This window comes from Lepidochelys olivacea (assembly GCF_965140295.1).
Source record: "Lepidochelys olivacea isolate rLepOli2 genome assembly, chromosome: 2".
In the NCBI taxonomy this organism is placed as follows: Eukaryota; Metazoa; Chordata; order Testudines; family Cheloniidae; genus Lepidochelys; species Lepidochelys olivacea.
In genome coordinates this window covers 13142892-13169140 of record NC_140412.1, presented here as the reverse complement: position 1 = coordinate 13169140, position 26249 = coordinate 13142892, and positions in this window count along the sequence as shown.

The following is a 26249-nucleotide window of genomic DNA, read 5'->3' as shown; positions in this document are numbered from 1 at the left end:
ATTGACCCCAAAGTTCAGCCTACCTTGCAGGTATCATATATGCTGTCTTCTGTATTTCTGAGTGTCTCCTGTATTCTTTGGAAGTGTAAAGTCTGAAATATAATGGGAAAGGCTGCTCGGGAAGTATCTGCGGCCTAACAGAGACGGGGCCCCAATTCTTGGGTATAGTTGAGCTATGGTCAATGGCACGACCTGGGGTGGAAGCATGGGAAGAAGGCAGTTTTATGCCAGCTTTGTGACTCTTCAATTCTGGGGCCAGCTAGAGGGTGGGTTCAGAGTTAGAACATATTAAGGGCTGCTCCGTACAAGGGACTGTGAGGCAAGGGGTGGCATTGAATTTAAACACTACTTATACATCACCATGGATCCTGCTCACCCTCCCATGCTGGTGGAATTCCCAGCCACTGGGTTTACAGCTCCTTTGCACCAGCGGAATGGCACAAAGGAGCCATAGAATCCCAAAGAACTCACTCCGGGAGGGCTAAACAATCCTCTGAAGTTCGGCATGTTCCTTTGGAATGAATCTCAGGGCTGTCTGACCGACCTCCCCCCTCAATGCACACTCATTTTGCCCAAAAGAGCGCAGCCACCCCATCTCCGAATTGTGACTAGTGAATCAAAACCAAATGCACCAGATCTGAGTTCCCTGCATTGTACGATCAGCAGCAGAACCTGAAACACTCTGGATTTCCTGCCTCTGCTCTCAATCTGTAATTCAGTACAGCTAATGCAGGGCGCTTTCCTGGGGCGTGCCAACAGGCCAGATCCTAAGAGTTGCTGAGCGTGGAGGCCCTGATCCAAAACCCACTGAAGTCAATGGAAGAATTTCATTAGCATCAAGGGGCTTTGGAGTGAGCACCTGCAACTCCCAGTGAAATCAAAGGCCCAGATCCTTCAATCTGAGTTGATTTGAAGCCAGGCCAGTGGGATTTTTGCCCGAATAGGCCTACTGGGAGCTGCGAGTGTTCTTCAGGTGCTCAGAACTGGTAGGATTGGATCGTTTGACGTCTGCTGGAATTGAGGCTGATAAGCCCTGCACAGGGTTGGGCCCATAAACTATATGCTATAATGCACATGCAATCCTTTATAAACTGGTAAAACTTACTTTTCAGCTGCAACAATGGCTAAGGAACATAATAGAGCTATCTGCCAGCAAAGGGGACAGCTAATTCATCTGTTGCTGAACACTCTTTCCAGATGTAATCACAATGTTTCCTGCCTAGGATTATTGCCACAGAGCTAGTAAATGTTTCCCCTAGAGGAGGAAACACACTGCAAATAACTTCCCTTTAAAGAGGGAGACTTATTGGATTTTTACACTAGACAACGTGAGCTCTGTGTAAATATTGAGTGATAGGTATAACAACCCAAGGTGACCTACAACTTCACAATGGTCACTTTGTTGTACACTCCACAGCCACTCATATCTTCATGCTGGCAGTGGGGACAGAACTTAGCCGCCCCCCTCCTTCAAAAGGCTTCATGCTTACCAGCTGAGTTAGAGGAGAATTTGCTAGTGTGTGGAAGTTTAGGGCCGATGACATGCAGCATTTCTAGCTATCTGAGGGACTTCTATGGCTGCCCATCATCCTAATGTCTAAACGCCTTGTCAAGGTTCCTCCCCCACTCTGAACTCTAGGGTACAGATGTGGGGCCCTGCATGAAAACCTCCTAAGCTTATCTTTACCAGCTTAGGTCAAAAAGTTCCCCAAGGTACAAAATATTCCACCCTTTGTCCTTGGATTGGCCGCTACCACCACCAAACAAATACTGGTTACTGGGGAAGAGCTGTTTGGAAACGTCTTTCCCCCCAAATACTTCCCAAAACCTTGCACCCCACTTCCTGGACAAGGTTTGGTAAAAAGCCTCACCAATTTGCCTAGGTGACTACAGACCCAGACCCTTGGATCTTAAGAACAATGAACAATCCTCCCAACACTTGCACCCCCCCTTTCCTGGGAAATGTTGGATAAAAAGCCTCACCAATTTGCATAGGTGACCACAGACCCAAGCCCTTGGATCTGAGAACAATGAAAAAGCATTCAGTTTTCTTACAAGAAGACTTTTAATAGAAATAGGAGTAAATAGAAGTAAAGAAATCCCCTCTGTAAAATCAGGATAGTAGATACCTTACAGGGTAATTAGATTTAAAACGTAGAGAATCCCTCTAGGCAAAAACTTAAGTTACAAAAAAGATACACAGATAGAAATAGTTATTCTATTCAGCACAATTCTTTTCTCAGCCATTTAAAGAAATCATAATCTAACACATACCCAGCTAGATTACTTACTAAAAGTTCTAAGACTCCATTCCTGGTCTATCCCCGGCAAAGGCAGCATATAGACAGACAGAGGCGCTTTGTTTCTCTCCCTCCTCCCAGCTTTTGAAAGTATCTTGTCTCCTCATTGGTCATTTTGGTCAGGTGCCAGCGAGGTTACCTTTAGCTTCTTAACACTTTACAGGTGAGAGGAGTTTTCCTCTGGCCAGGAGGGATTTTAAAGTGGTTTACCCTTCCCTTTATATTTATGACACGCCTCATCGTCTTTGGTGTATTTATCCTCACAACAGCCCTGTGAGGTAGGGAAGGATTATTATCCCCATTGTACATAAGGAGACACAGAGACTTGCCTAAGGTCACACAGAGAGTGCAAGTCTCCCAAGTCCCCAGCTAACACAATACACTGGACCGGTCTTCCTCTCTGCTCTGGTAACTCCTAGTTCTGTGCCTATTACACCCGAGGGCAGTGTTACCTGAGGGAATTCATTACATTATGAAATATTGAAATCCATATTTTTCTCCTGGAAAAAGCAGATTTAACAGATCCTAGATCTCCCCCCCCCAAAAAAAAATTGACATTTTTTTCCAAAATGTCATGAAAAGCTCTGTTTTCTCTATTCCACTGGTAAAGTGAAACTATATTAGTTAATTGAAGTACGTCCTTGCAAACATGGGTGATTAGATGCTATTTATTTATTATTATTGTTGTTATTATCATTATTAGTTTAGTTTAGTTTATTTATAAAAGCACACACCTTTAGATCACCGTATTCAGTATATATTTCATCCCATCTGGTGGTGAAAGGGAGAGTGAGTCTGCTTTTGGAATAAATTACCTTCCATATTCATGCTGATGAACCTGGGGAATCCCTTTCTTTCAACATAAGGGATTACTCAGTCTCTAGATAACTCTCCAATGTAGAATATTATGCAGGACGCAAAGGTCAATTACAATTGCTGACTAATTGTGTTTTCTTGTCCTGAGCTGAGCTTAAACAATGGAATGAATACCCAGGCAATTAATATTTTAACCTACATTGAAAATTGGAAAAAAAGCACTGAGACACAGAATGCCCCAGGTGTACGGAAATGTTCATCATCAACGAAATGAAATGTCATATCTAAACCCCTCCAGCAAACTGAGAGACAACAATAATTAGGCCAGATTCTCATTTACACTAAAGCCGTTTGCACCATCTGGCAGTGTAATGGAGGTGTAGAGTGGCCACACATTATGTTTACACTTAGTTACGGCCCCGCGCAGTGCAAAGGGACCTTTGTGTAAATAAGAATCAGGCTCATTATTATTACTTGTTGTCTGGTAGTGCAATGTTTCCTACATTTTTAAAAGTTGTCTCCCACTTCAGGGATCACATCCAGTCACATCCCTTTTAATCCTGTCACGTTGTTAAAGCCAGACCCATCTTTATTTATACTTCTTTCACTGTAAATAGTCCTTTCCCTGCCCCCCACGTTAGGATACCCTGCTGTATCTTCACAATATAATTCTTCCTCTCTTCAGTTAGTTGCTTTGATGAACAGTAAAAGAGTTAACAAAACGTATCATCACTGGCATCAGAGTTACTGCTTTTTGAAATAACCGGGAGCATTCACACGTCCAAACTATGGTTTCAACCTTTCCATAGCTTCAGGCAGACTTGTCTGCATCACTTACACTGGGGTCATTTTGAAGGATTGTTGACAACAGCTAGATATTTAGGGCCAGCATTTTATGGGTACTTATACACTCCAATGGGAGTTAGGTACCTTGATGTTTTTGGAAAATCCCACTAGGTGCCTATCTGCATCTTTAGGAACCTAATACCTTTAAAAAGCTGGTCCTTCTTCTTCTTTGTTTTTGTTGTTGTTGTTTTTAATGAAAGCTGAGATTCTGGAGAACAGTTAGGAGGCCTGCTCACAGGTCTCCCTGGCTAGTCCTTTGTGCTCCTGCAGGAGGGACCCCATACTTCAGGAGATGCTGTAGTAATATCTAGAGGCCCCAGCCAAGGTCATGACTCCATTTTAGTTCTTAGGCACATGACCAACCTTCTATTCTAATCTAACCAGGGTCTTTCCAAGGCACCTGTCACCTTGGTAGCCAAACACAACTAAGGAAAAAGGACTAAAGTCTATTATAATTTATCTTATTTCTTTCTGTTTACCCAAGCATGGGGGTGTCAAGTTACTCCAAATTTAGCCAGATGCAACCAGAGAGCAGAAATATGTACACTCTTAAACTCCAGAGAATAACATGTACGACTTGAGGTAATCAAAAATGGCAGACTCAGTAAGTGTGAATGGAGCAGATTGGAGGATATGGAGGGTAAAGAAAGGAAAGGAAATTGAGTGTAAGAAGGGTGTTAGAAGAACAACTATAAATTCTTCTTATCTGATTCAAGAAAGGAACAACAACAAAAAAAAACCCCTCCAACTAGTCACAGATGGAGATAAGATAAGTGATGTGTTCACTTAGATGAGACTGTGATAATGCCAGCTGTTAGTCGATAATTTCAACAGGGGAAATATTGTTATAACAATAAACCTCTGGATTACTCAATTAAAAGGGAACCCAGGATTTTAATTATTTTCTTCTTTTCTTTATTTAGGAAGATAAGAAAATTAAGAAAGGGAGATCTAACCTCTCTGAAAAGAAAAAAAAAGAATCACAGCTCAATAAAGATCATAATTATTGAAATATGCCATTTGCTCACACAGAATTGGGTTTTCGGTAAATGAAAAAAAATTCTGAAACTATGTACAGAACAATTGTAATGAAAATCTCAGGAGAAATACAGTGAGAATGTCCCAACAATGGGAAAAGGGTGGATTTCAAAGTCCGTGAAACAAAACTTCAGCATTTGTAAATGTGTCATGAAACGCTATCCCGTTTCCCAGCCCACTCTACTGCTTTGCGGTTTGAGCTCTAGGGGCTCATTTTTACTTGCTAGGCACCCTCATCCATTGGGGAGATAGGAGCCACCTACTTCCCAAGCCAGATGCCGGGGGAATATACCGTTTCTAATCTCTGCTACCCACGGTGGTGCCCGGAAGTAGCAGAGCCTGTACTCCAGGGCGGTGAGGGTTTGAGATTGCACTCAGTCATTGCATGAGTTGGGGTGGGAGGAGAGCTCAGTGAAGACAGGATACCTCCTGAACACCCCCTCACTTCTACATTCACGCCGCGCCAAAGCACAATCAGGCCCTTCATTTATAAGGACAAATGGAGAATGCCTCTTTCTCCAAACAAGACTTCCCATGCATTATCTGGATACTGTTAATATCTTACATAAGCTACAAACCCCACCCTGTAGAATCCCGCCAAACTGTATTCAAGTTGCAGTGGGGGAGGTTTAGGTTGGATATTAGGAAACACTTTTTCGCTAGGAGGGTGGTGAAACACTGGAATGCATTACCTAGGGAGGTGGTGGAATCTCCTTCCTTAGAAGTTTTTAGGGTCAGGCTTGAGAAAGCCCTGGCTGGGATGATTTAATTGGGGATGGGTCCTCCTTTTGAGCAGGGGGTTGGACTAGATGACCTCCTGAGGTCCCTTCCAACCCTAATATTCTATGATTCTATGATATGATGGCTGAAATTACACTCATGTTCTTTTCCTGCTCACTAGTATTAATAATCACTGATGTAATTTCCCCCACCAAACCCCCCAGACTTGGCTAATTTTGTGTTAAAGTTTGTTACCAGATTTTCCCATGACTTCGGGGTATGCTAATTTATTAGGGTTACTCTTCTGGGGGTGGGTGTTCTGTAATTCTATCAATGTACTGCTTGTGTCACTTGTGTTTTCATATGGAGCTCTACTTCTCCCTGCTGCAAGTTCCCTCCCAATGGAGCTATCCTGCAGGACATAGGTTCCCCAGGCCTGGGTTCCTCCACCCCAGAATCAGATGAACACACACACACACATATTAATAGAGTGTGTCTCAGTGGATCGGGTCAATCAGCACTCCCAAGCTGACCCTTTATATGTCCCTGAACTCGGTAGGCTGAGTCGAACAGCACTTCCAAGCTGTCACCCTCCGATGCCACAGGTTCAGCATGTCCTTATCCCCACTTTCACCTTACACTTGTTTTGGTAGTAACCCACCTGATAAGCAAATCCCACAGGATTTTTGGGCGCTACAGGGATCTTTAGCTTAGGTAAGAGGAGCGTTGCTCCAGAGTAAATGGAGAAGCCAAAAGCATGAGAGAGAGAGAGAAAGAGAGAGTGAATAAACCTCAAGGAGAACTTGAAATGCTTTTCATCAAATCAATTAACCTCCAAAAACAATTGCCTGCTCTAAGTGGACAATTTCATTCCTGTCTTTGTTTATGGACAATATTTCTGTGAGGATTAAATAGACTCTCAGTGCTACAATTTCCTGAATGTTAATCAGAGATGTTCCTGAGATCTAATGACCCTGAAGAAGATCAGGTTTAATGAAAGAGTTTTAAAGTGATTTTCATTCTTCCTCATTACAGAGAGATGGATTCATAAATTCATATGTTTTTTCTCTTATCTTATATGGTTTACTGAAAGGTGACGAATCATTGTTTCACTCCTCCTTTTATGATCTCTAAGCAATTAGATGACCATGAGTTAGCACTATGCTCTTTGATCCACAGTCTCCAAAGCTATGCATTCAGCATTGAGGCAACCAGGTTTGGTCAGGTGAAATTGTCCTTTTTATGGGCCTCTTGCAGGTTGTGCTGGGTTGGCGCTTTGGTCTGAGCTGATGCTGCTCCAATCTTGCATCAGAGTAGGAGAGAGCAAGTGGATTGCAAATAAGAGCTCCTTCTCCCTTTACTGACTGAGAATTGTAGATGGTGAATTGAAAGAGAAGATCTCTCTGGAACATAGATCATGGAATAGGGATGCTGGGAGTGCTGCAGCACCCCTTGGCTTGAAGTGGTTTCCATTATATACAGAATTTACAGTTTGGTTCAATGGCTTCCATCACCCCCACTATAAAAATTGTTCCAGCACCTCTGCTGTATATCTGAAGTGTAGAAGACTGATAAGGGAAGCTAAAGCTATCAGGGAAAAATCCATGACTGGAGGGCTAAGAAGGGAGTATGCTAGGAATGAAAGAAATCCTAATGATGATGTACTCCCATTACTAGATGGAGATGGTAAAATTGTTAATAATGATGCAGAAAAGGCAGAAGTGTTCAATAAATATTTCTCTTCTGTATTTGGGAAGAAGGAGGAGGATGTACTCATATCATATGAGGTACTTTCTATTCCATTAGTAATTGAGAGAATTTTAGACACCAGCTTATAGGGATTTTTTTTTAAAATCAACAGGCCCAATTAACTCACACCAAAGAGCTGTAAAAAAGCTGGCCATGGTGATCTCTGGCCCACTGATGTTAATTTTCAGTTAATCTTGGCTTACCACAAGTGTTCCTTCTAATCTTTCCCACACATGTGTGGAATGAAATTTGTTCTGTGCACCAATATGGAGGTGATATGTGACACATCACCTTCATACTGGTGCACATAACAAAATTCATGTGGTAGGGGTGGGTCCGAGGGGTACGGAGTGTGGGAGGGGGTTCAGGGCTGGACCAGAGGGTTGGGGTACAGGAGTTTGAGGGAGCCATATGGGGGTATGGGCTTTAGGTTGGGGCCAGGGATGAGGGGCTCAAGCCTGGGGCCAAGGGTTGGGGTGCAGGGGATGAGGGCTCCATCTGGGGGTATGGGCTTTGGGGTGGGGACAGGAATGAGGGATTTGGGGTGCAGGAGTGTACTCTGGGGCTATGGAGAGGAGAGAGGACTCCCCCCAGCTCTCTCTCCCCACAGCAGCACCTGGCCTGGGGAGCAGAGGCACCTCTCCCCACCATGGCAGCTCTGGGGCAGGGGGTGCAGGATAGGCACCACCACCACCCCAGCTGTGGCAGGTCTGGGCCAGAGCTGGGTTTGGGCCGCCCTTCCCCTGGCCGCGGCAGGTCCTGGCCAGTCAGGTTACCTGAGCACCTGCATAGTGCTAAATAGGTTGCTGCACAGCTGCGCGGCCATGTAGCTTACAAGGAACTTAGTTTCCCACAAAAATTTGGGAAGTCTGGAAGAGCGCTAATGTTGTGCCAATATTCAAACAGGGCAAGTGGGATGACCCAGGTACCTACTGGTCGGTTAGCCTGATTTCAGTGCCAGACAAAATGACGGAAAAGCTGATTCAGGATTCAGTGGATAAAGAATTAAAGAGTAGGAATGTAATTAATACCAGTCAGAAACGGTTTTATGGAAAATAGGTCTAGTCAAACAAACCTGATTTCATACAAAATCTGTTGATAAAGATAGGTATGTAGATTTAATATATTTAGACTTTTTGCTGTGTTGGTCAATCACGGGATGACTATGAGTCACCAATCAAATGCTGCTGCGAAAAAGGCAAATGTGATCCTACAATGTATCAGGTAAGGCATTTCCAGTAGAGATAGAGAAGTATTAATGTCATTGTACAAGGCACTGGAAACTCATTTGAAAAGCCATGTGCAATGATTAAGAAAGATGAATTCAAACAGGTGTGAGGTTATTGACATAAACTGTGATTATAAGGATCATTGTTGCAACCAAGGCCCTATAGTTGCACCAAATCTTGAACAAAGGAGGTCAAGTGAGGTGTCTATGAAAAGGTTGTAATTTGCTCATCATGATTATGCTGTCTGTATGGGTGTATCATTTTTGGATTTAAAGTTATGAAAATTGGTTATGTACTTGTATCTCAATGTGTTTGATTCTAAATAGAATCAGTGAAGCATTTGGTCAACGTCTTGAGAAAGGACTATTCTGAGTAAGTGCCCAATCAAGAAACACTTAACTGACAATGGACCTTGGGAGACTCCAATCCACATGTGAGGAACCTTCCTGGAATATTCAAGTTAGCATGTGAGCAATGGCTGCCGCCTGCAGACTGAGTCATGTATGGGCAAGTGACTTGCCCATGTGACTCCACACTCCATCTTGGTGCTGTGATTTTCCACAGTAAGAACAAAGGGGTCCTTCCACATGGCAAAGGATATAAAATTCCCTGGAAACCCCTCCATTTTGTCTTCAATCCTGCTTCTGACCTCTGGAGGAACTGCGCTTGAAACTGAAGCTCTAAACAAAGGACTGAACGACTCATCTAAGCTGGGATGTTTGTACTCCGGAGACTTGATTGGTTTTAATTAGCAGTAATGTCATCAAGCCTGAAACAAGCCTGAACAAAGAACTTTCAATTGTTGTATGTATTTGATTCCATTTAACCAATTTTAACTCTCATCTGTATCTCTTTCTTTTTATGAATAAACCTTTAGATTTTTAGATTCTAAAGGGTTGGCAACAGTGTGATTTGTGGGTAAGATCTGACTTGTATATTGACCTGGGTCTGGGGCTTGGTCCTTTGGGATTGGGAGAAGCTTCTTTTTTCTTTTACTGGGGTATTGGATTTCATAACCTTTCATCCCGATAAGGAGTGGTGCTGGTGGTGATACTGGGAAACTGGAGTGTCTGAGGGAATTGCTTGTGTGACTTCTGGTTAGCCAGTGAGGTAAAACGAAGTCCTTTCTGTTTGGCTGGTTTGGTGTGCCTTAGAAGTGAAGGACCCCCATCCTTGGACTGTGACTGCCCTGCTCTAAGCAATTTGTCCTGAACTGATACTCTCAGTAGTGTCCTGCCAAGGGCCGCTTTGTTTCAACAGGCACAAAGAAGAGCTACTAGGATGATTAGAGGAATGGAGGGCCTATCTTTTGAGAGAAGACTCATAGAGCTTGGCTTGTTTGGACTAGGAAAATGAAGGCTGAAAGGGGATATGATTGTACTCTATAAATACTTCACAGGGGTAAAACACAAGGGAGGGTGAGAACCTATTTATGCTAAAGGACAATGTTGTCACAAGAGCAAACTGGCAAGGAACAAATTTAGGCTGGAAGCTAGAAGAAGATTTCTGACCATCAGAGGAGTGAGGTTCTGGAACAGCCTCACAGTAGGAGTTGTGGGGGCCAACAACTTCATTAGTTTTAAAGAGAACAAGATTGTATGATGAGGTTGCTTGGGTTGGTGGAGACAGGGCTCGACAGCCATGAGGGTCCCTTCTCATTTATGTCTGATGTTCCTAAAATCTCATACCTCAGCACTTCAATCAGTCACCTGAAGAGGTCAGGAAGGGGCCCTCTTAACCCCCCCACACCACCTCGCCACAAAAAAAAGTATTCTGGCTCATTTTTTATCTCCTTCCTCTGAAATATCAGGGGTGATTATGGCTGGAGATGGAACACTGGATGGGGTGGACTGATGCTCTGATGTGGCACTGAGCATTCTCTTTTTCAGGTGCTTGGCTGGTTGGTTGTTGCTCACATGCTCAGGGTCTTACTGATCACCACATGTGGGGTGAGGAAGAATTATTCCCCCCAGCTCAGACTGCCCATGACCTGGCCGGGGGACTGGGGGTGGGTTTGCCTTCCTCTGCAGCATGGGATGCAGGTAAATTGCAAGGATTAACTGGTTTCAGAGTAACAGCCGTGTTAGTCTGTATTCGCAAAAAGAAAAGGAGGACTTGTGGCACCTTAGAGACTAACCAATTTATTTGAGCATGAGCTTTCGTGAGCTACAGCTCACTTCATCGGATGCATCCGATGAAGTGAGCTGTAGCTCACGAAAGCGCATGCTCAGATAAATTGGTTAGTCTCTAAGGTGCCACAAGTACTCCTTTTCTTTAAGGATTAACTGGGTATTTCTCACTTAATCATTTCCCTGTCATTGCGGGGGCCTTAGTACTAGTGAGTACTAGTGCACCGAGGTCCCTCCTATTCTCTTCCCATGGAACGTGATCATCTTCTGAAGGCTGTAATGACTTGGTCTAATGTCAGTTGTTGGGTTTAGTATGTGGGTTTCGGGTGGTGCCGGTGGCCTGTGATATACAGAAGGTCAGGATCTGGTGAGGATCTGGTGGTCCCTTTTGGCCTTAAGCTCTATGACCCTATAAAGTTTGTAAGGTACCATGTGGCATTCTGATGAAACAAATTTCACAGTACAGTATTTAAAAAGCACACATTCAATGGATCAAAAACTGGTTAATTGACAGATCTGCCAGTGAAAATGAGGCAGTATCAGAGGCTAAAATAGGGAAAGAACAAGTTAAAAATTACTTAAGTTAGATGTCTTTAAAGCACCAGGACCTGATGAAATACATCCCGGAATATTCAAGGAGCTGACTGAGGAGGTAGCTGAGTCATTAGGGATTATTTTCAAAAAGTCATGGAAGACAGGAGAGATTTCCAGAAGACTGGAAAAGGGAAAATATTGTCCCCATCTATAAAAAGATAAATAAGGACAACCCAGGGAACTACAGACCAGTCAACTTAATTTCTGTACCCAGAAAGATAATGGGGAAAATAATTAAGCAATCAATTTGCAAACACCTAGAAGATAATAAGGTGATAAGTAACAGTCAGCATGGATTTGTCAAGACCAAATTGTGTCAAACCAACCTGATAGCTTTCTTTAACAGGATAACAAGCTTTGTGGACTGGGGTGTATGTGTGTGGATGTGTTATATCTTGACTTTTAGTATGGCACTCCCATGACCTTCTAATAAACAAACTAGGTAATTACAAACTAGATGGAGCTACAATAAGGTGGGTACATAACTGGTTGGAAAACCATTCTGAGAGGAGTTAACAGTGATTCACAGTCAAGCTGGAAGAGCATAATGAGTGGCATCCAGCAGGGATTAATTCTGGGTCAGTTCTGTTCAGTATCTTCATCAATGATTTAGATAACAGCATAACGAGTACACTTATAAAGTTTGCGGACAATACAAAACTGGGGGGGATTGCAAGTGCTTTGGAGGATAGGCTTACAATTCAAAATGATCTGGACAATCTGGAAAAATAGTCTGAAGTAAATGGGATGAAGTTCAATAAGGGCAAATGTAAAGTCCACCACTTAGGCCTTGTCTACACCACAAAGTTTTGTCGGCAAACGCTACCTTTTGCAGACAAAACAGGGGAGGTGTACACACTACAAAACTACTTTTGGCAGCAAAACTCTGCTGTTTTGCCGACAAAATAAAATCACCTCAACGAGAGGCGTAAAGCTTTTTGCGGCAAAGTTAAAGCAACAAAGCATCAGTGTAGACACTGCTATTTGTTTTGTCCACATAACTGGCTTCCGCCAGTATCCCACAATGCCTGGCCTGACCGCTCTGCTCACTGTTTTGATCTCTGTTGCCCTGCAGGCACGCACCTGTCCCCATTCAAAGCTCCAGGAAGTATCTGACAGCTGAGCCTGCTGCTCTGCTCCAGGAACAAACAAAGAAGAAATAATTAAGGTGGAATGGTCCTGTTCTGTCCTGCACTAGGAAAACAGCAGCCTGCTGCAGGGAGTGGAGGTTTTGCAGGGAACACTGCGGTGCTGCTTTGACACTCCTCAGCATGGAGAGCCCACAGAGCTGCTCAGGATTCTGCTGCGGAGGCTGCGGGAGAACCCGGAGGGAATCACAGAACCATAAGCAAAGTGGGATCCTTCAGGAGAGACTGCTGTGCTGAGCAGAGCTGGGGGCTGATGTTGGAGGATGTCCCCTGCCCCCTGCCTTAGGATAGGTGGGTCAGCCTGCTGTATCCCCTGCCCCAGACACACCACTCTCCTCTCCCTCCATCCCACACTTCAGTTGAAAAAGTGGCTGACAATCTACTAGGATGCCCCTGGAAGGATGGGATTGAGAAACCTGCATCATGTGACACAGTACCTCCCCCATGAAGCATTGCAAACCCTTCCCAAAGCATCCTGCAGCCAGTTGCATAGTGGGATATTCACCACAGTGCACTGCTCTCCATGTCAATGAAAGAGCTGCTCCTGTGGATGCACGCTGCCGACACAAGGAGCGAGTGTGGACATGCCACAGTGGTTTTAATTAAAGTGCTTTAATTAAAGTGGCATAACTTTTGGTGACAAAACTTTGTAGTGTAGACAAGGCCTTAGGAAGGAACAATCAGTTGCAAACATACAAAATGGGAAATGATGGTCTAGGAAGGAGCACCGCAAAAAGGATCTGGGGGTCATGGTAGATCACAAGCTAAATAGGAGTCAACAGTGTAACACTATTGCATAATAAAAAAGCAAACATAATTCTGGGATGTATTAGCAGGTGTGTGGTAAGCAAGACATTAGAAGTAATTCTTCTGTTCTACTCAGCGGTGATTAGGCCTCAACTGGAGTATTGTGTCCAGTTCTGGACGCCACATTTTAGGAAAGATGTGGACAAATTGGAGAAAGTCCAGAGAAGAGCAACAAAAATGATTAAAGTCCTAGAAAACATGACCTGGTGAGGGAAGATTGAAAACACTGGGTTTGTTTAGTCTGGAAAAGAGAAGACTGAGAGGGGACATGATAACAGTTTCAAAGTACATAAAAGGTTGTTACAAGGAGGAGGGGAAAATTAATCTCCTTCATCTCTGCAGATAGGACAAGAAGTAAAAGGCTTACATTGCAGCAAGCGTGGTTTAGGTTGGACGTTAGGAAAAACTTCCTGTCACGGTGGTTAAGCACTGGAATAAATTGCCCAGGAAGGTGGTGGATTCTCCATCGGAAATTTTTAAGAGCAGGCTAGACAAACACCTGTCAGGGATAGTCTAGATAATACTTAGTCCTGCCATGGGTCCTGAGGACTGGACTAGATGATTTCTTGAGGTTCCTTCCAGTCCTATGATTCTGTCTTAAAAAGTAGTGGCTATTGTGGGATTATCATCACATGGGGGTGTTTCTAGTGGAGCTCTGTAGGAATTGATACTAGGTCTGAAGTTACCCGATATTTTCATCAATGAACTGGAAATACAAGTAAAATCACTGCTGATAAAAGTTGCTGATGACTCAAAAACTGGAGGAGTGATAAATAATTATGACAAGGAAGTCATTTGACAGCATTGGTTAAAGCACTGCAGTGAGACTCAGGAGCTCTAGGTTCAGCTCCTGGCTCTGCCACAGATTCCCTGTGTGACCTTGGGAAAGTCACTTAATCTCCCTGTGCCTCAGGTCCCCTCCTCAGGGTCTCCCATATGGAGGGTGGAAACAGACAATGGTAGGAATGGGAGACAAATAGAATGTCAAAGCGAGCTTTGTTGGTGGAGAGTGAGAGGTCCCCAGTGTGACCAGTGCTGATGTTGTGTATGTCTAATACCATGAAGGCACTTTCTTACAATATAAAGGAGAGATTTGTTAAGTGCTTCAGCTTAGACACCTCACCATATCAAGATAAACCCCGGGATCAGCTGCAGGTTTGAGTTTACATCTCAGAGCTACAAGCCAAGTGCAAACCCGGGTATTGAGTAAAGTTCAGATTCAGGTCCAAATTTGAAACCCCTCAGCTCAGGAATGCACACAGCTGAGGTTTAATTTTGCCCATGATACAAATAGGCTGGTTCTCTCCAAAATTTATATATGGCTTGTGGTGATCATTAACTTCCACCGATTTTTCTGCATGATAACTCTATAAAAACAAATGATAATTAATTACCTAGGAACTCACATCAATACTATCATACCAAGACCTGCTCTCATTGTACAATTACATCACTGTACTGGACTCCGGGACAGAGACCTCATAAACTAGCCATCATAGGGGATGAACAATAGGCAGTCTGACTCCAGCATTAATCACTGGGCTAGGAAAGCTGAGGTGCAGTACAGAATACATACTTAGCTCATTGTTCATTTATGCAGCCCCCTTGCACGCTTGTCTGTGGTAAGGTCATAAGGAAACCAGATTATGTGATTTAAGTTACAATAAATCTCCTATTCAATACATATCTTGTGTCTCTTAGAAACAGAGAGAAATGATTAATGAACGCTTTTCAGAGAAATGTGCATTCCGTTCCTGTCTATTTATTTAAATATTTTCCTTTATTGCTTTAGTGCCTGAAGTGGATGAAAATTGGATAAAATGAATCAAATATTAAAATATATACACAGAAATAGTCTATTGCAATGAGCAGAAGGACAGTTGTAAGGGACAGAAACAAAATCCTTAGGTAAATGTCAAAGGCACCTAGCCCCATTGGAGTCAAGCCTCTAAATACCCTTGAGTATCTTGGCACTAAGTCTCATTTTCAAAAGTGACTTAGGCACTTTGGACACTGGGTCCTATAGAAAATCACTCTTCTGGTTAAGGAGACTTAGGGCACGTCTACACTACAGAGCTACAGCGGCACAGCTGCACCGGTGCTGCTACACCGCCCTAGTGCATCTGGTGAAAACACTCTATGCTGACTGGAGAGCGCTCTCCCATTGGCATAATTACTCCACCTCAGTGAGAATTGGAAGCTATGTTGGTGGGAAAGCACCTCCCGCCAACATAGTGCCTGTGTGGACAGAACTAAACTTTCATTGCTCATAGGGTGGGGGTGCTTTTTCACCCTTCTGAGTGATGTAAGTTAGATCAACTTAAGCGGTAGTGTAGACCTGCCCTTAGGCTTCCAACTGTCTAAGTTACTTTTGAAAATGAGACTTGGGTGCTTTTGAAAATGTTACCCCTTGTCTTCATGGGAATGTTTAACCAATTTAACCTCAGATGTGAATTTAAACTGATTTAGCTTGTCAGTTTGAAACAGGTTTCAGCTAACCACAAATAAGCCACTCTTAAATCAGAATAAGAATATCCACACAGGTGTCTGCACTAGTTTAACTAAAATGATTTTAAACCCAATTTAAATTAAACCAGAGTAAATTTCCCATTCAAGCAAGGCCAAATGGTCGCATAGGAATTGCCAGTCTGGATCAGACCCCTAGTCCACTTACTCCTGAATCCGGTCTCTGACAGGGGCTAGCAGCAGATGGCTAAGAAGAAGGGCGGTCACATCAGCAGAAAATGTTTCCTTTAACTTTTAACTGTTCTTTGGTGAGCACATGAGATTAGTAGGGTAAATAAATAGTGTAAATAAATTAATAAATAGTTTAAATAAATAGTGTAAGTGTTTGTGAAAGCTGCCACGTCAGAAGTCTTACAGTCTGAAGTTTTCTCTTCCACTGTTGAATGGATATAGCAAAATAAGTAATATTCTATGATTCTACTATTCTAAGTAGCACTGCAAGGTTTCTCCACATTACCTATGTCAGAGCCGCAACTCTGTCTGGACAGACCCTCTATGCCCATCCAAACCTTGATATTGCTGTTGAGACTTCCAGCAAAGGTACTATGATGGCAATGATGGTTATATTTCTGCACCGTGGACAAGAGTTCACTGAAGTGAACAACAATAAACCTTTTAAAACTTATATCAACTAGAGCCAGTCAGGAATCTTTTGACAGGAAAATATCTCAGGTCCAGGATGGGAATTGCAGTTGAAAAGCAGAGAGAAACTCACCCCAGCATAGCCTGCTGGTTCGGGCCCACAGCTGGGGTGTGAGCGAGGCAGGTTTGAGTGGCTGGTGAGCCTGCCTTAGAGCTCCGCCCAGGAGAGCACCTACTCACCAGGCTATTGAGTCAGTCTGTTGCCCACTGAATAGTTAATTATTTATTCAAAGTGGAAGAGCTCCATCAAGAGAGAGACAACAGAAGCAATTTACATTCTGGTCTGGTTGTTAGGGCACTCACCAGGGAACCACAGTGACCTACAATAAAGGGGAGCGCCTTAATTTCTGAGCTCTTGGGTTTTTATGGGGCGGGTCTCTCTGTCTCACTTACATATATTTATTCACACACAAAAATTCAAAAGATCTCCATTTTGTTCTGATTCAGAACAAAAACTTCAAACCCTCTCATTTTTCATGAAAGGGAATTCTTCCGGCCAGCCCTCTTCTCCACATGGTATGCTTTCCACAAGGAGTTTTGAGTCCTTTGCACACTGGAACAGCCAGTTGTACACTAAGGATTTACACAAATGTCCCAGCCCGGTGTTAATCTTGCTACTCATTTGATTTCCAGAATGCTTCCCAATCCTTCTGTCACTATTTTTTTTTTTAGCTTTTTTTGGGGGTCATTTAAGTGTCTCATCGCTGTTTTACCTGACACGTGGCAGGGCTGTTAGCGTTTGACAAGCCCCCATAACTCTTCTTGCAGAAGGTCCCAATATCAAATGCTTTTAAACAGCACCAAATGCTGCCAGTTATGGTTTCTTTCCTGCCGGCAGGTCTCTGTAATGTGACGATACATCTACTGCAGCCATCCAGCTTTCCCTGTCTGGAGAGATTATCATTACACTATCCATATGGACCCTGCTCGGGAGCTGCTTTATAGCTCCAACCACCGCTGAACCCACAGTGTTGCATCCACTCAGTTCTTTCCTGACTCGCTCCCATTAAAAGGAAGCAATGCCACCCGCCGTGCATTGTAAATCTTGTTGTCACTCTTCCCCCACTACAAACTGCAGCTGTTTGGCTCTGCCTTATGAAACTCCACAGTACAATAGTCTGTGTCAGTCATTCCGATTGACCTGCTGCATGGATGGTATCATGATGAGATTACCCCACCCCAGTTTACAATGCCACTTTTTGAATAATGTGTCTGGCCTGCACAGTTAACCTGGGCTTTGACCTGAGTTTTAACCCAGCCCTGCCTAAGAGCCACATTAAAAGGTCTCACACCTCAGTTTGGGAGAGCTTTAATCCGGGGCTAGCTGTCCCAGCTGGGGACTGGATTAGAGCTTGAACTCTCCTGTCACCCAGGCCTGACCTGGTAATTTTGCAGTGAGGACACAGGCAAAATCACTCCAATGCCAATAGTCCTTCAATGCCTTCCCACAATTCCCTCTGAAAGATAAACAAATTCTCCTGTAATTGACACAATTGAAAAAGAAAGAATCCTAGAGCATCTCAGCACAAAGAGCAATGGGATATGCCCCCAGATACAGACGTCAGAGTGCAGATACAGTGAGGACACAGTCAGTGTTCCCTCTTTTTTTCTATCCATGTGCAGAATGAATTTTGTTATGTGCACCATTTTGAGGTACTGGGCTGATGTGCGCCATGAGTAGAAACCAAAAACCTAGGTAGAATATATATTTTTTAAAAGTTACGATAGGGATAATTACTCCAACCAGGATAGGTTAGGCATTTTAGAGATCACTACTCAAAGAATTAAATTTAAGCATAAGAAAGAAATAAAAATTATGAAATGCATAGACGTACCAAGAAGTAACAACAACAACAATACAAGTATGTGTTGGGAGGAAAGTGTGAAAGGCAGAGTATGTGTGTGAGACAGAGACACACACAGTGTGTGTGTGCTTGAGTGTGTGTGTGAGAGGGACAGACACACACTGTGTGTGTCACAGAGACACACACTGTGTATGTATGTGTGTGACAGTGTGCCCCTTTAAGTATGCTGCCCTTTTAAGCAGATCAGAACATTCAGACACAGCAGCAGTTGCCAGCAAGCTCCCTCTGTCCTGAGCCCTGCTGCTCTGTGGAGATGGGGTACAACGGCAGGAAAGGGGGACACCCTGACATCAGCGCACCCTGCCCTGCTCTGCACAGCAAGCAGGAGGCTCCCGGGAGCAGCTCCAAGACAGAGGGCAGGAGCAGTATGGCAGTAGGAGAATGGACATCTAAAATGCTCAGCACTTGATAGCCTGCTGGGTGCCCACCCAGTTTAGAGGAAACTTAGGATACAGTCACATGGGTAGGGATGTGCTCTAGGGATGCTTGCATCTGTGCTAGGCTAACACAGGTTCTCAGACCTGGGTACCAATCCCCCAGGCTATCTGTGCAGAGTAGACATGAGCATAGAGACATCAGCCAAATGGAGTGAACATGGTTACCCTTCCCTGTTTGTACTGTGATTCCCTAACAGGAAATAACACACATGCTTCAGACTGTCAGGCAAATGCTGGCATTTTCTTTATGGAAACAAAAGAGCCACAAATGCCAACCTTCATTCGGCTTAGGCATTTCATCAATGTAAGTAGTTGGCCTGGAGTGGGTTTTGAAGCATCATTGGTAACTTTCCCTATCTGCTCTTTGTCTCCTTTTGAATCCTGTTCTAATTCTCCAGCTTTGCCCTCTTCTTTTCTTGCTCCTGCTTTCATTCTGCAGGGCTGTTACAAACTCTATGCACTGCACCCCATACAGGGCAATATGGTTACATCCACATAAGTAGGCCCAATAAAGGTACTGGGCCTTGTGTAGAAATTCTGAGGGAGATATACGTGATCTGATGGGCTCTGAGATGCAACTGTGGTGGGTGTATAAGTACCTGGATGGACAGCCAAGGAAACAAGGGTCAAAGGTGAGCTGTATTAAGCTTGGAGGTTTCTCTTCACCTAGACTGGTGTCAGTCTTTCCCTTGGCCTTGATCCACCTTTTCCACCTGCCTTTCCCACTCTCTCAAGTTTCATTTAGATTTTTAGGCTCCAACAAACCCATCATTTCAAAGGAAGTCACTGTTGAAACCATTGGGCTTTGCTTCCTTTCACGGTTGAACTGTGAATTATGAGAAAGTCCCAGGTTTGTTAGCAGGGTTTGATACTTATCTCACGTCTGGGACATAAAACGCTGACTTGAGATTTCACCGTGAGAGTTTGGCAAGCTCTGCTTAGCACTTGCCAACTCTCAGCTTCAGTGAAAATGGTTTTGTCCCACCCACACTAGCAGTCAGACCTTTTTTGGAGGGGAATTTATCACAGAGTCCCATTGTCATCGAAGGGTTACTTTCCTCATAAGGTTTTCTTTGCTATCATTGAAGCTAGAAACTTAATGTCTGCTACAGCCTTTTTGTATCATTCCACCAGTGCAGAGGGGCTGTAAACCCAGCAGATTTTGGCACCGGGGATTTCCAGCATAGCAGGCACAGCCAGAGGAAAAGGATAGGTGTCCAGAGCATCTCTACACTCCAGCCCTGCTAGGTGCAGATGCGAGCAGGACTGGGGCTGCTCTAATTTACATCCAAGGCCAAACCTAAAATCAAAGTGCCAAAAAGGTGACAAAAAGCCATCTTTTCCTCCTTGCCTCCTCAGTTGCTGAACCAATCACAGCTCGGACAACCCTGAGAACCGGCGCTGTATTTTTTTTAAATGAAAGTTTAGTTTTCTTCAGCGTCTAATACAACCACCACAGAAGTTCCAGTCCAGCTGGACGGCCAACACTGATTCCTGTCTGCCTTCCACCCCCGTCTGCAAGTATGTGGCATGAGCTTCATCAGAAGGAATGAACTCTATGAACATTTAGCATGCTAACAGAATGATTGCTCACACCCATGCTTACCGCATGAGTAGACTGAAAGCAGCCACATCGCACATGTGTTGCTATATGTGTATGTCCCAAAACTATCAGAATACCCATATCGTTCACATGGGAAGTTTGGAAAATTTGCTCTAATATCTTGCCTTATCCTTACATGAAAGTCCCTATTTTAAAAGCCTTAAGCTTGCAGATAAAGGCACAGAGAATCTTCTGGCCGATGTACTGCAGCCAACGGACAAAAGAGAGATCTCTTCAGAATCATCACTAAAGAAAAGGACAATTACCCAGCAGGATTTTGAGCAGGAAATATTTTACATCTATTTGCTTTAGCACCTGAGGCACTTCAAGCAATCTTCATAAATCTTTTTCCTGCGTCACAGTGGTCAATAAAACTAAATGTGACCTTGTGTAAAATGTGCTAGATTTTAATTACAAGGGGGTTATGTGATAGATTAGGGCTAAATGTATTATGCTGTCAACCAATATGTCAAAGCTGGCAAACACAGTGATGCTGGGGCCCCGGTTCTTTCTTCGCAATCTGTGTCATTGGCCTGAAGCCTGGTGTCTGGAGCTTTCACCTTTTTTTTAATGTACTTTTTTGGCTTCCTGCATGTCAATGTGCAAAAAGCCATAGAGTTGTATCATTTGTCACAAGAAGAATTGAGAAAAAGTAGCCCCAATAGCTGTTCTGCTTTTGCTAACTACATAAATTCTTATGATGCCTCTGGATATTTCCACCTGTGATTGCATACACGCACTTGAGTCTTTTTCGTTCAGCCTAACATATATTTGTAGCGCTGACCTGCCATGGGGTGAAAGCTCATCATTAGAGCTAGCTGGAACATTTTCACATCAGTGATATTTGGATGAAATACGCTGGCTTGTGTATTTAGACTGCATTGCCCTGGTGGCAGGGACTACTTTTTACTACATGCAATAGACAGCCAATCATGGATGGGACCTGTAGAACTACAGGATTACAGATAATGTATAGGTGCTCAGTTTTCTTCCCTAAGCCAGATCCCTTCCTATTTCAAAAATTAAAACATAATTAAACCATCAAAATCTATACAAAACTAATTGAAATCAACCCAAAGGACTGATAGATGCATCTCAATGATTGCAGGAACAGAAAAAATCCTATCTGCATCCACCTAATGACCCTTGTGGAATATTACAGTGTTTCATATAGATATATAGATATATGTAAAGTTTCTACCTGGTAGTTAAAAACAGCAATATATGTCAGGTTCATAAGAATGGCCTTACTAGGTCAGATCAATGGCCCATCTAGCCCAGCATCCTGTCTTCTGACAGTGGCCAGGACCAGAATTAACAGAACAGGGCAATTTTTCAGTGATCTATCCCTATGTTGTCCAGGGCAAGCTTCTGACAGTCAGAGACTTAGGGACACCCAGAGCATCGGGTTGTATCCCTGACCAACTCGGCTAATAGCCATTGATGGACCTATCCTCCATGAACTTAATTAATTCTTTGTTTTAACCCAGTTATGCTTTTGGCCTTCATAACTTCCCCTGGCAATGAGTTGCATGGGTTGGCTGTGTGTTGTGTGAAGAAGTATTTCCTTTCATTTGTTTTAAACTTCCTGCCTAATAATTTCATCAGGTTCTTGTGTTATGTGAAGTAGTAAATAGCACTTCCTTATTCACTTTCTCCACACCATTCATATGTGACATTATCCAGTATACAATCTAGAGTATTGAACAGCTGTGTCCTCTCAATTCTCCAACCTGGGGACCTTTTACAGTACTTCACAACCACTCCTGCTCTGCTCACACAGCCTCCAGCATGTAAATTACTCCCAGTTTAGAGTATGTGCTATGGCCAGCCACTCTTGAATTACACTTCAGAGAAACCAGCAAATTCCCATTCCCATGCTTTCCCTCAGATATTTCCATCTTGTATTGCCCCGGCCGCTCCTAGACATTTTCAAGTTCATATAAAATCCATCATTTTATTCATAGAAAATGATATGCAAGATCATGTGATCTCAAATGGCGTTTCCAAAACACTTCAATCCAAGCACACTGATTTAGATACAACAATAAAACAAGTTTATTAACTACAGAACGGTACATTTTAAGTGATTGCAAGTAATGAGGCATAAAAGTCAGAACTGATTACAAAGAAATAAAAGGTAAAACACAACTAATACCTGATTTAACAGGCTAAGGGTTTTCAAATCAAAAGTCTCTCTCGCCACATGGTTTGGCAATTTTACTAGCTGACTTCCTTTCTACCAGGATCCCTCCCCAGTCCAAAGATGCTTCCTTTTTTAAAAATAAGTGTCACATTAGCAATCCTCCACACAGAGGATTAATTTAAGGAATAGGTTACTTATCCCACTTAGTAGTTCTGCAATTTCTTGTGTGAGTTCCTTCAGAGCTCTTGTGTGAATACAATCTAGTTCTGGTGACTTATTAATGTTTAATTTATCAATTTATTCTGAAACGTCCTCTATCAACACCTCAATCTGGGATAGTTCCTCAGATTTGTCACATAAAAAGAATGGCCCAGGTGTGGGAATCTTCCTCAAAACCTCTGCAGAGAAGACCAATGCAAAAAATTTGTTTAGTTTCTCCGCAAAGGCCTTGCCTTCCTCGAGTGCCCTTTTAGCAACTCAATCATCCAATGGCCCCACTGATGGTTTGGCAGGCTTCCTGCTTCTGATGTATTTAAAGAAATTTTTGCTGTTAGTTTTTTTGTGTCTTTTGATGGTTGCTCTTCAAATACTTTTTTGGCTTGCCTAATTATACTTTTACACTTAATTTGACAGAGTTGATGTTCCTTTCTATTTTCCTCTGTAGGATTTGACTTCCATTTTTTTAAAGGATGCCTTTTTGCCCCTAACCTTTTTTTACTCTTTTGTTTAGTCATAGTGACATCTTCTGGTTCTCCTATTCACCCCCGCACCTCCACACTATTTTGGGTATACATTTAATTTGAGCCTCTACTGTGGTGATTTAAAAAAAAATTCTATTCAGCTTGCAGACATGTAACTCCTATGACTGTTCCTTTTAATTTTTGTCATTTTTGTATAGTTCTCCTTTTTGAAGTTAAATGCTGCTGTGGTGGGTTTATTGGGCATTTTCCCCTCTACAAGGATGTTAAATTCAAATACAGTATGGTTGCAATTACCAAGCACTTCAGCAATATTCACCTCCTGGACCAGATCCTGTGTACCATTAAGAATTGCCTCTCCTCTTGTGGGTTCCAGAACTAGCTGCTCCAAGGAGCAGTCATTAATGATGTCTAGATTTTTTTCTCTGTGTCTCCTCTTGAGGTCACATGTACCCAATCAATTTGAGGATAGTTGACATCCCCCATTATTACTGAGTTTTCTATTTTTAGAGCCTCCGTAACCTCTCTGAGCATTTCACAATCATCATCACGATCCTGGTCAAGAGGTCGGTAGTGCATTCCTATTGCTATATTCTTATTATTCAAACATGGAATTTCTATCCATACTTTCTTCCCTGGTATTACTGTGTCCCATTGATTGTCATCATTCGTCCAAGTTTCTGTGACTCCTGTTATATCAATATCCTCATTTAATACCAGGCATTCAAGTTCACCCATCTTAGTATTTAGACGTCTAGCATTTGTATGCACACACTTATAAAATTTGTCAATATTTAGTTTTCTGCCTTCATGTGATGTAATTGAATTGGACTCTCTTTCATGTGACTGTTTCTCTTCAGCTCCTATCTGTACTTTATCAGCTTCAATCCTTTTCTCTTTACTAGGATATACCTATTAACAAATCCTCCTCTAAGGGACCTCTCCACCTGAACTGTGTGCTCCTCTGCAACTGTCGGCTTTCCCCTGTCCCTTTGTTTAAAATCTCCTCTACAATCATTTTAATTTTACATGCCAGCAATTTGATTCCGTTTTGGTTAAAGTGGAGCCCATCCTTTCCTGTATAGGCTCCTCCTTTCCCAAAAGATTCCTCAGTTCCTAATAAACCTAAAGCTCCTTTTCCTACACCATTGTCTTAAGCATGCATTGAGACCCTGCAGTTGTGCCTGTCTACATGGCCTTGTAAGTGGAACTGGAAGCATTTCAGAAAATGCTACTATGGAAATCCTGGATTTTAATCTCTTACTTAGCTGCCAAAATTTGGCCTGCAGGACCTCTCTTCTACCTTTCTCTATGTCATTGGCACCTACATGCACCATGACCACCAGCTATTCTGCAGCACTGCAGAAATGTCTGTCTAGATGTCTTGAGATCTGCAGCCAGCAAGCAATTCACCATGCAGTTCTGTCAGTTATCACAAACCCAACTATCTATACTTCTAATCAAATCCCATATTACCATTACCTGTCTGTTCCTAGTAACTGGGATCACCTCCCCTGGAGAGTTGGGCTCAGTGTGAGAGGATACCATGACATCATCTGGAAGGAGGGTTCCAACTACGGGATCATTTCCCTCCACTCCAGTTTGATGTTCTCCTTCCCTGAGACTTTCATCCTCCTCAACAGCATAGAGGCTGTCAGGCTGGGGGTGGGACTGCTCTGCTGTCCTGGAAGGTCTCATCTAGGCATCTCTCTGTCTCCTTTAGCTCCTCCAGTTCAGTCACTCTCGTTTCAAGACTTTGTCCTCTGTCTCTGAGGGCCATGAGCTGCTTCACCGAATGTACATACATGCCACATGCCCTCCAGGCAGGTAATCAAATATGCTGCATTTAGTGCAATAAACTGGATATCCCCCACTCTGTTGCTGGACTTCTTCCTGCATTATTTTTACACTTGTAAGGTTTTTTTTTGGGGGGGGGGCAGTTTATTAGCCTAGGTTTACAATATGTTTGTTCGGTGTATCTGGCTTTCGTGCTCCTTGAAACTCCCTCACAAAACTCTACTGTTCACTAGCTCCTCTGGCTGCTTAGGAGCTGCATTTTTAAATCCCCTTTCTCCCTGAGGTAGCCCTGCCACCTTGTCAAGGGATCCTAAAGGGATTGGGGTCAAAGGATGACAGGCCAGAACTTCATTAGGAAACTCTCAGCCTTGCCTAGCAGGCCACTATGCTCAGACCCCCCAACCAGATCACACTATAAACTTCAATCAAGCAGGCACATGGCCAGCAAACTAACAGGCAACAAATTCACCCCAAGCGTCACATAGTCACTCCTCCTTCACTGGGAGAACTCCCCTCCCCTGCCAAACTCCCTGTTTGCTGCTTGTGTTCTCTGTTCAAAATATCTAGGGTCCTTCTTGGTAAATAATTAAACTGACTTGAGCCCTCATGTGGAAACCAGAGAAAAATAAACACACCCTGCCTGGGTACATGAATAGGCAAAACTTCCCCACTCGCAAGTGCTCCGAGATGGGGTCTGAGCAGGGGAATCATTATTAGGGGAAAGAGACAGTCATAAACTTCAGAAAGCACAGCAACAGAATATATATATATATATACCAGAATATATATATATATATACCAGAAAGGGGAATTTTTTTTCTCTTTATTTGTATATATATATATACACAAATAAAGAGAAAAAAAGTCCCCTTTCTGGTAACATTGGCAGTGTCTGTCTAATTCCTTTCCCACTCATCAGTGAGAATATCCCACAGCTGATACGCTTTTGGCTGTATCACCTCCTCTATCCACGAAACCCCACTCATGGTCAAGACCAGCGAGTAGCAGTAGCCCAAGAGTCTCTTTTCAGGTCTGTGTCCAGTCCTACTTTGAGGCACCAGAACCTAACTTATTTTAAGGAGTCAGGTTTATTAAACTGGGTGGGCAGGCTCACTGGAGTCCACTCGTCTATGCTGTTGTCTTCTTTGATGGTCCTCAG